Source organism: Hyperoodon ampullatus (assembly GCF_949752795.1).
Source record: "Hyperoodon ampullatus genome assembly, chromosome: 10".
Classification (NCBI taxonomy): Eukaryota; Metazoa; Chordata; class Mammalia; order Artiodactyla; family Ziphiidae; genus Hyperoodon; species Hyperoodon ampullatus.
Genome location: NC_136923.1, coordinates 13,692,923 through 13,705,307, shown reverse-complemented (window position 1 = coordinate 13,705,307; position 12,385 = coordinate 13,692,923). Strand labels below are relative to the sequence as shown.

Here is a 12,385-nt window from a genome sequence, read left to right as displayed (position 1 = left end):
AACATCCTTCGCTGTTGGCCCAAAGATATGGAAAAAGGAACCAATTAAGAGGGTGATGTTTCATAGTTAATTTCCTATAGACTTAGATGCTACGACTTAGAAAACCATCCCTAGGTCCTTCTGCCTTAATAGCTATCACATTCTAACCAGTCTCAGTATTTTTCAGTTGAGCATCAGAAACCTCACAATCTATTAAATATTGCATTCCAAGTATCTGTTTACTCAGTTGATAAAAATTGCCAATGAGACAGGAACTGTCTGTCACTTCCAGAGCAATTAGTGTGTGAGAACTTATCAAAAGAAATCTGTCAAGTTTGAACAAGTATAAATATTGCATGAAAGTCCCTAAGGAAATCAGACGGAGTGGGATACATTTTTGCAGCACATGAGCATTTATTTTGTTTTATTTACTTGGCTTTATTTTTTCAGAACGTGGATAGCATTTCATGTTACCCAGTGAATTAATGTTCTGCTCTGATGAAAATAGACTGGTTCTTAGGGGAAAACTGCATTGTCTCGTGAATAATATAACAATACTAACGCCTTGCTTTCAAACTTCAAGAGCTTTTACTGCTTTGGGAGGGAGCATTCGAATGGGAGTGTAGAAGGACTAAGATGTAGTCTGTTTTGCCACTTTCTGACTCTCCAGTCTTACCTTTTCTAGGCCTCAGAATTGTCGTATTTTTTGTTTGGTTGTTGTTGGCTTTTTGCTTTGTTAAAAAAACACTTTTTTTTTTTGGCCGTCCCGTGTGGTTTGCAGGATCTTAGTTCCCTAACCAGGGATCGAACCTGGGCCCTCAGCAGTGAAAGTGTTGAGTCTTAACCACTGGACCGCTAGGGAATTCCCTTTTTTTTTTTTCTTTAATAATATTTAAGCTATGGTTAAAATCATGGAAAGCCTACAGGCATATAGGCAAGAATTGAAAAGATATTCCAAACGATAGCTATCATTCTGTTGAGGTAATGGAATTGCTAGGGAGTTCTGTTTTAAGATTTTATAAATTCAGTTTGTTTTTTACCTTTTTAATGACCTTCACCCATTTCTCCTACTACCTCACCCCCTGCCTCTGGCAACTACCAATCTGTTCTTCATATCTATAAACTTTGTTTGTTGCTTTGTGTTTTAGATTCCACATATAAGTAAGATCATGTGATAATCATCTTTCTTTCTTTGACTTATTTCGCTTAGCATAATACTCTCAAGGTCTATCCCTGATGTCCCAAATGGCAAGATTTAATCCTTTTTTTAATGGCTGAATTATATTCCATTCTCTGTATATGTGTGTGTGTATTTATATTTATACATGATGTGTTTATCCATTTATCCACCAGTGGACACTTAGGTTGTTTCTATACCTGGCTATTGTAAATAATGCTGCAGTGAACATGGGGGAGCAGGTATCTTTTCAAGTTAGTGTTTTAGTTTTCTTGATGTAAATACCCAGAAGTGGGATTGCTGGATCATATGGAAGTTCTATTTTTAATTTTTTGAAGAACCTCCATACTGTGTTCCATAATGGTTGCACCAATTTATATTCCCACCAACAGCGCACAAGGGTTCCCTTTTCTCCAACCCTCTCCAATGCTTGTTATTTCTTATCCTTTTGATAATAGCCATTCTAACAGGTATGAGATAATAGCTCATTGTGATTTTCATTTGCATCTTCCTGATGATTAACGATGTTCAGCGTCTTTTTATGTGCCTGTTGGCCATCAGTATGTCTTCTTTGGAAAAATACTTGTTCAGATCTGCCCTTTTTTTAACATCTTTATTAGATTATAATTGCTTTACAATGGTGTGTTACTTTCAGCTTTATAACAAAATGAATGAGCTATACGTATACAGATATCCCCATATCTCTTCCCTCTTGCGTCTCCCTCCCTCTGACCTTCCCTATCCCACCCCTCTAGGTGGTCACAAAGCACCGAGCTGATCTCCCTGTGCTATGCGGCTGCTTCCCACTAGTTATCTATTTTACATTTGGTAGTGTATATATGTCCATGCCACTCTCTCATTTTGTCCCAGCATACCCTTCCCCCTCCCTGTGTCCTCAAGTTCATTCTCTAGTAGGTCTGCAACTTTGTTCCTGTCCTGCCCCCCCGCCTTTTTTTTTTTTTTAGATTCCATATATATGTGTTAGCATATGGAATTTGTTTTTCTCTTTCTGACTTACTTCACTCTGTATGACAGTCTCTAGGTCCATCCACTCATGACAAATAACTCAATTTTGTTTCTTTTTATGGCTGAGTAATATTCCATTGTATATATGTGCCACATCTTCTTTATCCATTCATCTGTTGATGGACAATTAGGTTGGTTCCATGTCCTGGCTAATGTAAATGGAGCTGCAGCAAACACTGTGGTACATGACTCTTTTTGAATTATGGTTTTCTCAGGGTATATGCCCAGTAGTGGGATTGCTGGGTCATATGGTAGTTCTATTTTTAGTTTTTTAAGGAACCTCCATACTGTTCTCCATAGTGGCTGTATCAGTTTACATTCCCACCAACAGAGCAAGAGGGTTCCCTTTTCTTCACACCCTCTACAGCATTTATTGTTTGTAGATTTTCTGATGATGGCCATTCTGACTGGTGTGAGATGATATCTCATTGTAGTTTTGACTTGCATTTCTCTGCTATTAGTGATGTTGAGCAGCTTTTCATGTGCTTCTTGGCCATCTGTATGTCTTCTTTGGAGAAATGTCTACTTAGGTGTTCTGCCCATTTTTGGATTGGGTTGTTTGTTTCTTTATATTGAGCTGCATGAGCTGTTTATATATTTTGGAGATTAATCCTTTGTCCGTTGATTCGTTTGCAAATATTTTCTCCCATTCTGAGGGTTGTCTTTTCATCTTGTTTATGGTTTCCTTTGCTGTGCAAAAGCTTTGAAGTTTCATTAGGTCCCATTTGTTTATTTTTGTTTTTATTTCCATTACTCTAGGAGGTGGATCAAAGAAGATCTTGCTGTGATTTATGTCAAAGAGTGTTCTTCCTATGTTTTCCTCTAAGAGTTTTATAGTGTGCGGTCTTACATTTAGGACTCTAATCCATTTTGAGTTTATTTTTGTGTATGGTATTAGGCAGTGTTCTAATTTCATTCTGTTACATGTAGCTGTCCAGTTTTCCCAGCACCACTTACTGAAGAGACTGTCTCTTCTCCATTGTATATCCTTGCCTCCTTTGTCATAGATTAGTTGACCATAGGTGTGTGGGTTTACCTCTGGGCTTTCTATCTTGTTCCATTGATCTATGTTTCTGTTTTTGTGCCAGTACCATATTGTCTTGATTACTGTAGCTTTGTAGTATAGTCTGAAGTCAGGGAGTCTGATTCCTCCAGCTCCATTTTTTTCCCTCAAGATTGCTTTGGCTATTCGGGGTCTTTTGTTTCTCCATATAAATTTTAAGATTTTTTGTTCTAGTTCCATAAAAATGCCATTGGCAATTTGTTAGGGATTGCACTGAATCGGTAGGTTGCTTTGAGTAGTATAGTCATTTTCACAATATTGGTTCTTCCAATCCAAGAACATGGTATATCTCTCCGTCTGTGTGTATCATGTTTAATTTCTTTCAACATTGTCTTATAGTTTTCTGCATACAGGTCTTTTGTCTCCTTAGGTAGATTTATTCCTAGGTATTTTATTCTTTTTGTTGCAATGGTAAATGGGAGTGTTTCCTTCATTTCTCTTTCAGATTTTTCATCATTACTGTATAGGAATTCAAGAGATTTCTGTGTATTAATTTTGTATCCTACTACTTTACCAAATTCATTGATTAGCTGTAGTACTTTTCTGGTATCATCTTTAGGATTCTCTATGTGTAGTAGCATGTCATCTGCAAACAGTGACAGTTTTACTTCTTTTCTGATTTGGATTCCTTTTATTTCTTCTTCTTCTCTGATTGCTGTGGCTAAAACTTCCAAAAGTGTGTTGGATAATAGTGGTGAGAGTGGGCACCCTTGTCTTGTTCCTGATCTTAGTGGAAATGGTTTCAGTCTAACCATTGAGAATGATGTTGACTCTGGGTTTGTCATATTTGGCCTTTATTATGTTGAGGTAAGTTCCCTCTATGCCTACTCTCTGGAGGGTTTTTATCATAAATCGGTGTTGAATTTTGTCAAAAGCTTTCTCTGCATCTATTGAGATGATCATATGGTTTTTAATCCTTCAATTTGTTAATATGCTGTATCACATTGATTGATTTGCATATATTGAAGAATCCTTGCATCCTGGGATAAATCCCACTTAGTCATGGTGTATGGTCCTTTTAATGTGCTGTTGGATTCTGTTTACTAGTGTTTTGTTGAGGATTTTTGCATCTATGTTCATCAGTGATATTGGCCTGTAGTCTTCTTTCTTTGTGACATCTTTGTCTCGTTTTGGTATCAGGGTGATGGTGGCCTCGTAGAATGAGTTTGGGAGTGTTCCTCCCTCTGCTATATTTTGGAAGAGTTTGAGAAGGATAGGTGTTAGCTCTTCTCTAAATGTTGGATAGAATTCGCCTGTGAAGCCATCTGGTCCTGAGCTTTTGTTTGTTGGAAGATTTTTAATCACAGTCTCAATTTCAGTGCTTGTGATTGGTCTATCTGTATTTTCTATTTCTTCCTGATTCAGTCTTGGAAGGTTGTGCTTTTCTAAGAATTTGTCCATTTCTTCCAGGTTGTCCATTTGGTTGACATAGAGTTGCTTGTAGTAATCTCTCATGATCCTTTGTGTTTCTGCAGTGTCAGTTCTTACTTCTCCTTTTTCATTTCTAATTCTATTGATTTGAGTCTTCTCCCCTTCTTTCTTGATGAGTCTGGCTAATAGTTTATCAATTTTGTTTATCCTCTCAAAGAACCAGCTTTTAGTTTTATTGATCTTTGCTATCATTTCCTTCATTTCCTTTTCATTTATATCTGATCTGATCTTTATGATTTCTTTCCTTCTGCTAACTTTGAGGGGTTTTTGTTCTTCTTTCTCTAATTGCTTTAGGTGTAAGGTTACGTTGTTTATTTGAGATGTTTCTTGTTTCTTGAGGTAGGATTGTATTGCTATAAACTTCCCCTTAGAACTGCTTTTGCTTCATCCCATAGGCTTTGGGTCATCATGTTTTCATTGTCATTTGTTTCTAGGTATTTTTTGATTTCCTCTTTGATTTCTTCAGTGATGTCTTGGTTATTTAGCAGTGTATTGTTTAGCTCCATGTGTTAGTATTTTTTACAGATTTTTTCCTGTAATTGATATCTAGTCTCATAGCATTGTGGTTGAAAAAGATACTTGATATGATTTCAATTTTCTTAAATTTACCAAGGCTTGATAGTGACCTAAGATATGATCTATCCTGGAAAATGTTCCATGAGCACTTGAGAAGAACGTGTATTCTGTTGTTTTTGCTGGAATTTCCTATAAATATCAATTAAGTCCATCTTGTTTAATGTATCATTTAAAGCTTATGTTTCCTTATTTATTTTCATTTTGGATGATCTGTCCATTGGTGAAAATGGGGTGTTGAAGTCCCCTACTATGATTGTAATACTGTTGATTTTCCCTTTTGTGGCTGTTAGCATTTGCCTTATGTATTGAGGTGCTCCTCTGTTGGGTGCATAAATATTTACAATTGTGGTATCTTCTCCTTGGATTGATCCCTTCATCATTATGTAGTGTCCTTCATTGTCTCTTGTAATAGTGTTTTTTTTGTTGTTGTTTTTTGTTTTTTTGTGGTACATGGGCCTCTCACTGTTGTGGCCTCTCCCGTTGTGGAGCACAGCCTCTGGATGCGCAGGCTCAGCGGCCATGGCTCATGGGCCCAGGCGCTCTGCGGCCGGGATGATGTGGGATCGTCCCGGACCGGGGCATGAGCCCATGTCCCCTGCACTGGCAGGCGGACTCTCAACCACTGCGCCACCAGGGAAGCCCTCTTGTAATAGTCTTTATTTTAAAGTCTATTTTGTCTGGTAAGAGAATTGCTATTCCAGCTTTCTTTTGATTTCCATTTGCATGGAATATCTTTTTCCATCCCTTCACTTTCAGTCTGTATGTGTCCCTAGGTCTGAATTGGTCTCTTGTAGACAGCATATATATAGGTCTTCTTTTGTATTCATTCGGACAGTCTATGTCTTTTAGTTGGAGCATTTAATCCATTTACATTTAAGGTCATCATTGATAAGTATGTTCCTATTACCATTTTCTTAATTGTTCTGGGTTTGTTATTGTAGGTCTTTTCCTTCTCTTGTGTTTCCTGCCTAGAGAAGTTTCTTTAGCATTCTTTGTAAAGCTGGTTTGGTGGTGCTGAATTCTCTTAGCGTTTGCTTGTTTGTAAGGTTTTAATTTCTCCGTCGAATCTTCATGATGTCCTTGCTGGGTAGAGTAATATTGGTTGTAGTTGCTTCCCTTTCATCACTTTAAATTTGTCCTGCCACACCCTTCTGGCTTGCAGCGTTTCTGCTGAGAAATCAGCTGTTAACCTTATGGGGATTCCCTTGTATGTTATTTGTTGCTTTTCTCTTGCTGCTTTTAATATTTTTTCTTTGTATTTAATTTTTGATAGTTTGGTTAATATGTGTCTTGACATGTTTCTCCTTGGATTTATCCTCTATGGGACTCTCTGTGCTTCCTGGACTTGATTGACTATTTCCTTTCCCATATTAGGGAAGTTTTCAACTATAATCTCTTGAAATATTTTCTCAGTCCCTTTCTTTTTCTCTTCTTCTTCTGGGACCCCTATAATTCGAGTATTGGTGCATTTAATGTAGTCCCAGTAGTCTCTGAGACTGTCCTCAATTCTTTTCTTTCTTTTTTCTTTATTCTGCTCTGTAGAAGTTATTTCCACTATTTTATCTTCCAGGTCAGTTATCCGTTCTTCTGCCTCAGTTATTCTGCTATTGATTCCTTCTAGAGAATTTTTAATTTCACTTATTGTGTTGTTCATAATTGTTTGTTTGTTCTTTGGTTCTTCTAGGTCCTTGTTAAATGTTCCTTGTATTTTCTCCATTTTATTTCCAAGATTTTGGATCATCTTTACTATCATTACTCTGAATTCTTTTTCAGGTAGACTGCCTATTTCCTCTTAATTTGTTTGGTCTGGTGGGTTTTTACCTTTCTCCTTCATCTGCTGTATATTTCTCTGTCTTCTTATTTTGCTTAACTTACTGTGTTTGGGTCTCCTTTTCACAGGCTGCAGGTTCTTAGTTCCCATTGTTTTTGACATCTGCCCCCAGTGGAAAAGGTTGGTTCCGTGGGTGGTGTAGGCTTCCTGGTGGAGATGACTGGTACCTGTGTTCTGGTGGATGAGGTTGGATCTTGTATTTCTGGTGGGCAGGACCGCATCCAGTGGTGTATTTTGGGGTGTCTGTGACCTTATTATGATTTTAGGCAGCCTCTCTGCTAATGGGTGGGGCTGTGTTCCTTTCTTGCTATTTGTTTGGCAGGGGGTGTTCAGCACTGTAGCTTGCTGGTTGTTGAGCGGAGCTTCATCTTAGCATTGAGATGGAGATCTCTGGGAGAGCTTTCACCATTTGATATTACATGGCTCCGGGAGGTCTCTAGTGGACCAATGTTCTGAACTCAGCTCTCCCACCTAAGAGGCACAGGCCTGACACCCGGCCGGAGCACCAAGACCCTGTCAGCCACATGGCTGCTAGTGTTGAAGGGTCTCCTGCAGAGTCAGGGCATGGCTGTTGCTCACTGCAGGGACAGGGACAGTGGCAGCAGAAGTTCTGGGAAGTACTCCGGGGCGTGAGCCCTCCCAGAGTCCACCATTAGCCCCACCAAAGAGCCGGGTGTCAGAATGGGAGAAATTATTTGCAAATGAAGCAACAGATAAAGGATTAATCTCCAAAATTTATAAGCAGCTCATGCAGCTCAATATCAAAAAAACAAACAACGCAATCCAAAAATGGGCAGAACACCTAAATAGACATTTCTTGAAAGAAAATGTACAGATTGCCAACAAACACATGAAAAGATGCTCAACATCATTAATCATTAGAGAAATGCAAATCAAAACTACAATGAGATATCACCTTACACCAGTCAGAATGGCCATCATCAAAAAATGTACAAACAATAAATGCTGAAGAGGGTGTGGAGAAAAGGGGACCCTCCTGCACAGTTGGTGGGAATGTAACTTGATACAGTCACTATGGAGAACAGTATGGAGGTTCCTTAAAAAACTAAAAATAGAACTACCATACGACCCAGCAGTCCCACTACTGGACATATACCCTGAGAAAACTATCATTCAAAAAGAGTCATGTACCACAATGTTCACTGCAGCTCTGTTTACAATAGCCAGGACATGGAACCAACCTAAGCGTCCATCGACAGATGAATGGATAAAGAAGATGTGACACATATATACAATGGAAATTACTCAGCCATAAAAAGAAATGAAATTGAGTTATTTGTAGTGAGGTGGATGGACCTAGAGACTGTCATACAGAGTGAAGTAAGTCAGAAAGAGAAAAACAAATACCGTATGCTAACAGATGTATATGGAGTCTAAAAAAAAAAAAAAGAAAAAAATGGTCATGAAGAACCTAAGGCCAGGATGGGAATAAAGACACAGACCTACTAGAGAATGGACTTGAGGACACAGGGAGGGGGAAGGATAATCTGGGGCAGAGTGAGAGAGTGGCATGGACATATATACATTACCAAATGTAAAACTGAAAGCAGTGGGAAGCAGCAGTATAGCACAGGGAGATCAGCTTGGTGCTTTTTGGCCACCTAGAGGGGTGGCATAGGGACGGTGGGAGTGAGGGAGACACAAGAGGGAAGAGATATGGGGTTGTATGTGTATGTATAGCTGATTCGCTTAGTTATAAAGCAGAAACTAACACACCATTTTAAAGCAATTATAGTCCAATAAAGATGTTAAAAAAAAAAAGTAAAAAGAGCCAGGTAGGCTCCAGTGCTGAGTTGCCTCAGGCCAAACAGCCAACAGGGAGCTTCTGCCCATTTTTAGTCAGATTTTTTTTTTTTTTTTTTTTTTTTGCTGCTTAGTTGTAGTTCTTTATATTTTGGGGGGATATTAACCACCTTATCAGATATATGATTTGTAAGTGTTTTCTTCCATTCAGTAGGTTGCCTTTTCAATTTATTGATGGTTTCATTCACTGTGCAAAAGTTTTTTAGTTTGATGCAGTCCCACTTGCTTATTTTACCTTTTGCTTTTGATGTCAGATTCAAAAAGTCATCTCTAAGCCCCATGTCAAGGAGCTTACTGCCTATTATTTCTTCTGGGAGTTTTATGGTTTCAGGTCTTACATTCAAATCTTTAATCCCCTTTGAGTTACCTTTTGTGTATGGTTCAAGATAGTGTTCCAGTTTCATTCTTTTGCATGTGACTGTCCTGTTTTCCCAATGTCATTTACCAAATTATTGTTCTTTCCCTATGGTATATTCTTGGCTCCTTAGTAGTAAGTTTACTAACCATGTATGTATAGGTTTATATCTGGACTCTCTATTCTCTTTCATTGATCTGTGTGTCTGTTTTTATGCTAATACCATACTGTTTTAATTACTTCAGCCTTGTAGTATAGTTTGAATTTAGTGAGTATGATGCCTTCAGCTTTGTTCCTCTTTCATACCTTTAAAAAGAACAGATAAGACAAGTTATATGTTGCATAATTTTTAGCCTTACTACATATTTCCCTGCTTTGATGTCTGCATTATCATTATATTATATTACTCATTGTTGTGGGCAAATAAAAATACAGTATTCCAGGTAGTGCTCTTTACTGTGAAGAAAAATAAATTAATATCATTTTTAGAGACTTTCCCCCTTCAAGGGGCTCAGCGTTTAGCTCAACGTGATCTCACCAGTGCACCAGCCAAGATTCTTTGGCTAACCTTTGCACTTTGGGGCTCAACAGTATTTTACAAAGGTTGCATGTTGAATTGATGTTAGTTACCATCCTTAGCACAATCCACTTGAGACTTGTCTTCAGAACTATGGTTTGTTCCTTTGTCTACAGCATTGGAAATGGTTACAGTGTTATATTACTATTACAATTTTGGAAACTTATTGCAACTTTATTTCAACATTTTGTTGTTTTCTGTTGTTTATTGTAACTTAATGGCTTTCCCCAGAACTGAAGTAATACAGTTAATAATTTTTATATTATACTTACCATTTCTTGAATTGAAATCATTGCATTAGTTCAGGGTTTCCCAACCTAGGTTTTGTGACATCTTAATAAATTTTTAGAAAAACAGTGTGTGGGTGGAGGGGTTGGGAGGCAGTTCTATATCAAATAAGTTTGCATGGCTTACATACTCTCTAAGAAATTTGAGGAACATTGGCATGTTAAAAACCTCTTGCAAGTCCTGAAAGGAAACATTTTTAAATCAGTTAAACTTCACTTAATCCAGTGCTTCTTAAAGTCATTTGGTCATGTAACCTTTTTAAATTTGAGGTAGACGGGGGTGTAGAGAACTTCTGTTAACAGGGAATTAATATTTCAAGGACCACAGTTTAGAAAATCCTGCAGAATATGTTTACAGTTGTTTGCATCTCCTACTAAAGCACTAAGTAACAAAAGCAGTGAAACCAAAATAATTTAAATAGATCAACAGCATGTTAATTGACTTTTGTTCTTATATTTACTTTAAAAATGATTAACTTTTAATGATACAGATATGCTTATGACTCAGGGCTTTCACGTAACTTGATCGTCACCACATACCTGTATCACATTTATTAATTATCCCCTTTTGATGGATTAAGAAATTGAAAGGGAGAGTGTTTAAATTTAAATGGCTTTCTTTATGGAATACAGGTTTGAGTTTTGGTTTTCTCATCATTTTTTTTTTTTTTTTTACTCCAATTAGGAAAATAACAAAGCAGATGTCTTTTTTCCTGATATGTGTGGTCCATACAACTTTCTAGTTACTAAACTGTCCTTCTCCTACAAAATTAAGAAAGCCTTGTGGCACTAGCCACTAGCAACAGTTTTGAAAAATATCTTCAGGAAAAAATATATATACACAGTTTATATATTTGATTATAACTCTCCTTGGAGAAGTGTGTGTTAATTAATATTTTGCTGGTAAATTACTTTCTGACTTCTACCTTGTGACTTTGGATATGTTTGTTAATTTATTCTTAAAACTCTCCTATAGTTAATTAGGGGATAAGCAGTGTTCTCTTCATTGTTCATATGAGAAAATTGAGAAGCTCAGAGATTACTTTGTTTTCCTGAAACTCACATACCAAATTGAGAGAGGAGTACATTGCTCTGTGCTGTTTGTTAAATCTCCTGTTTTTATGGGAAATTGCCATATCACATTGTACTTCTTCATGACCTATTAGAGGGGCCTTTCCTCCCCCAGATTTTAGTTTCATGAGGAAGTAACTAGCTTTTTAGGAAGCACTTGTTTATTTACACTGAGTATCCTCTTGACAGCAGCATGGGGTTATTTATAATTACATGCACATGTGTAAATAAAATGATTAGCTATTCTCATATAAACATAATTATATCTCTCTAAAATAATGCATACGGAAATGTTATAATCCAGTGATAAAGGGAAAGAAATCTGCATGACCCCTCCTTTATATGTAAACAGTGGGTTATTAAGATAGAATATGTTTCCTGTTGCACATTCAGTTATTGAGGCCACTTACAACTGGGGACTCATTGAAGTACTAAACAACAAGTGCCTTTTCCAATAGTTAGTATTCTCTATACAAAGCTGAGGTGACCTTTCTGCCATTTTCCAAGGACACTCCATACATTTAGAATTTAGGCCAGGATCATATTAAAGAGCGGCATACAAGAACACAGCCAACTAGTTCTGAAACCTGAGACTCCCTTTGCCTCTAGTTGCTTCCTCTTCCTGCCTAAAATAACTTTTGAAAATAAAACAGGTCATGTTGGCTAATCAGTGCCAGTGGGTACTATATCACTTCTCCAGCTTTGAACAAATCTGGGGATCACACTTTAAAGAGAGGAATCATGGAATGCCTGGAGCTAAAGAAGTTTGGTTTCCTCAGAGCACAGTAGTTCACTGCAGCAAATCATTTAAACTCGCTGTCATTTAGGTTTCTTTTCTGAAATTGAAAGCATGGGCTAACGTGCTCGTTCACAAAACATTCACCTAGTTCTTAAGAAAAATTAGATATTTCAAAGGAATATTTTCAAGTATGACTGCCTATTACACTCATCCCACTGGTGTTCTGGGATGAATAAGTGTTTGTGAGAAGGTTGCTCTTTGATGGCTACTTTATAGTCACTCCCTTACGTATGTAATAATTTTTTCAGCTTATTTTTTAAAAATACATATTTGCATTTATGGGACCAGGCAACCAGTCATTGTATGTTTAGTGAGTATTTGCTACAATATTAAATCCCCATCTCATTAAAATAGTGGGAGAGGAGTTCAACCTCACAAGTGAGAAAGGA

General features: G+C 37.4%; 1 protein-coding gene across 4 annotated transcripts in view; it reads left to right on the top strand.

Annotated features, from left to right (window-relative positions):
* Positions 1-12,385, top strand: part of CNTN4 (contactin 4) — a gene marked incomplete at both ends in the record, with an annotated part of 500,776 nt that overhangs the window by 292,428 nt on the left and 195,963 nt on the right. The window lies entirely within an intron of this gene.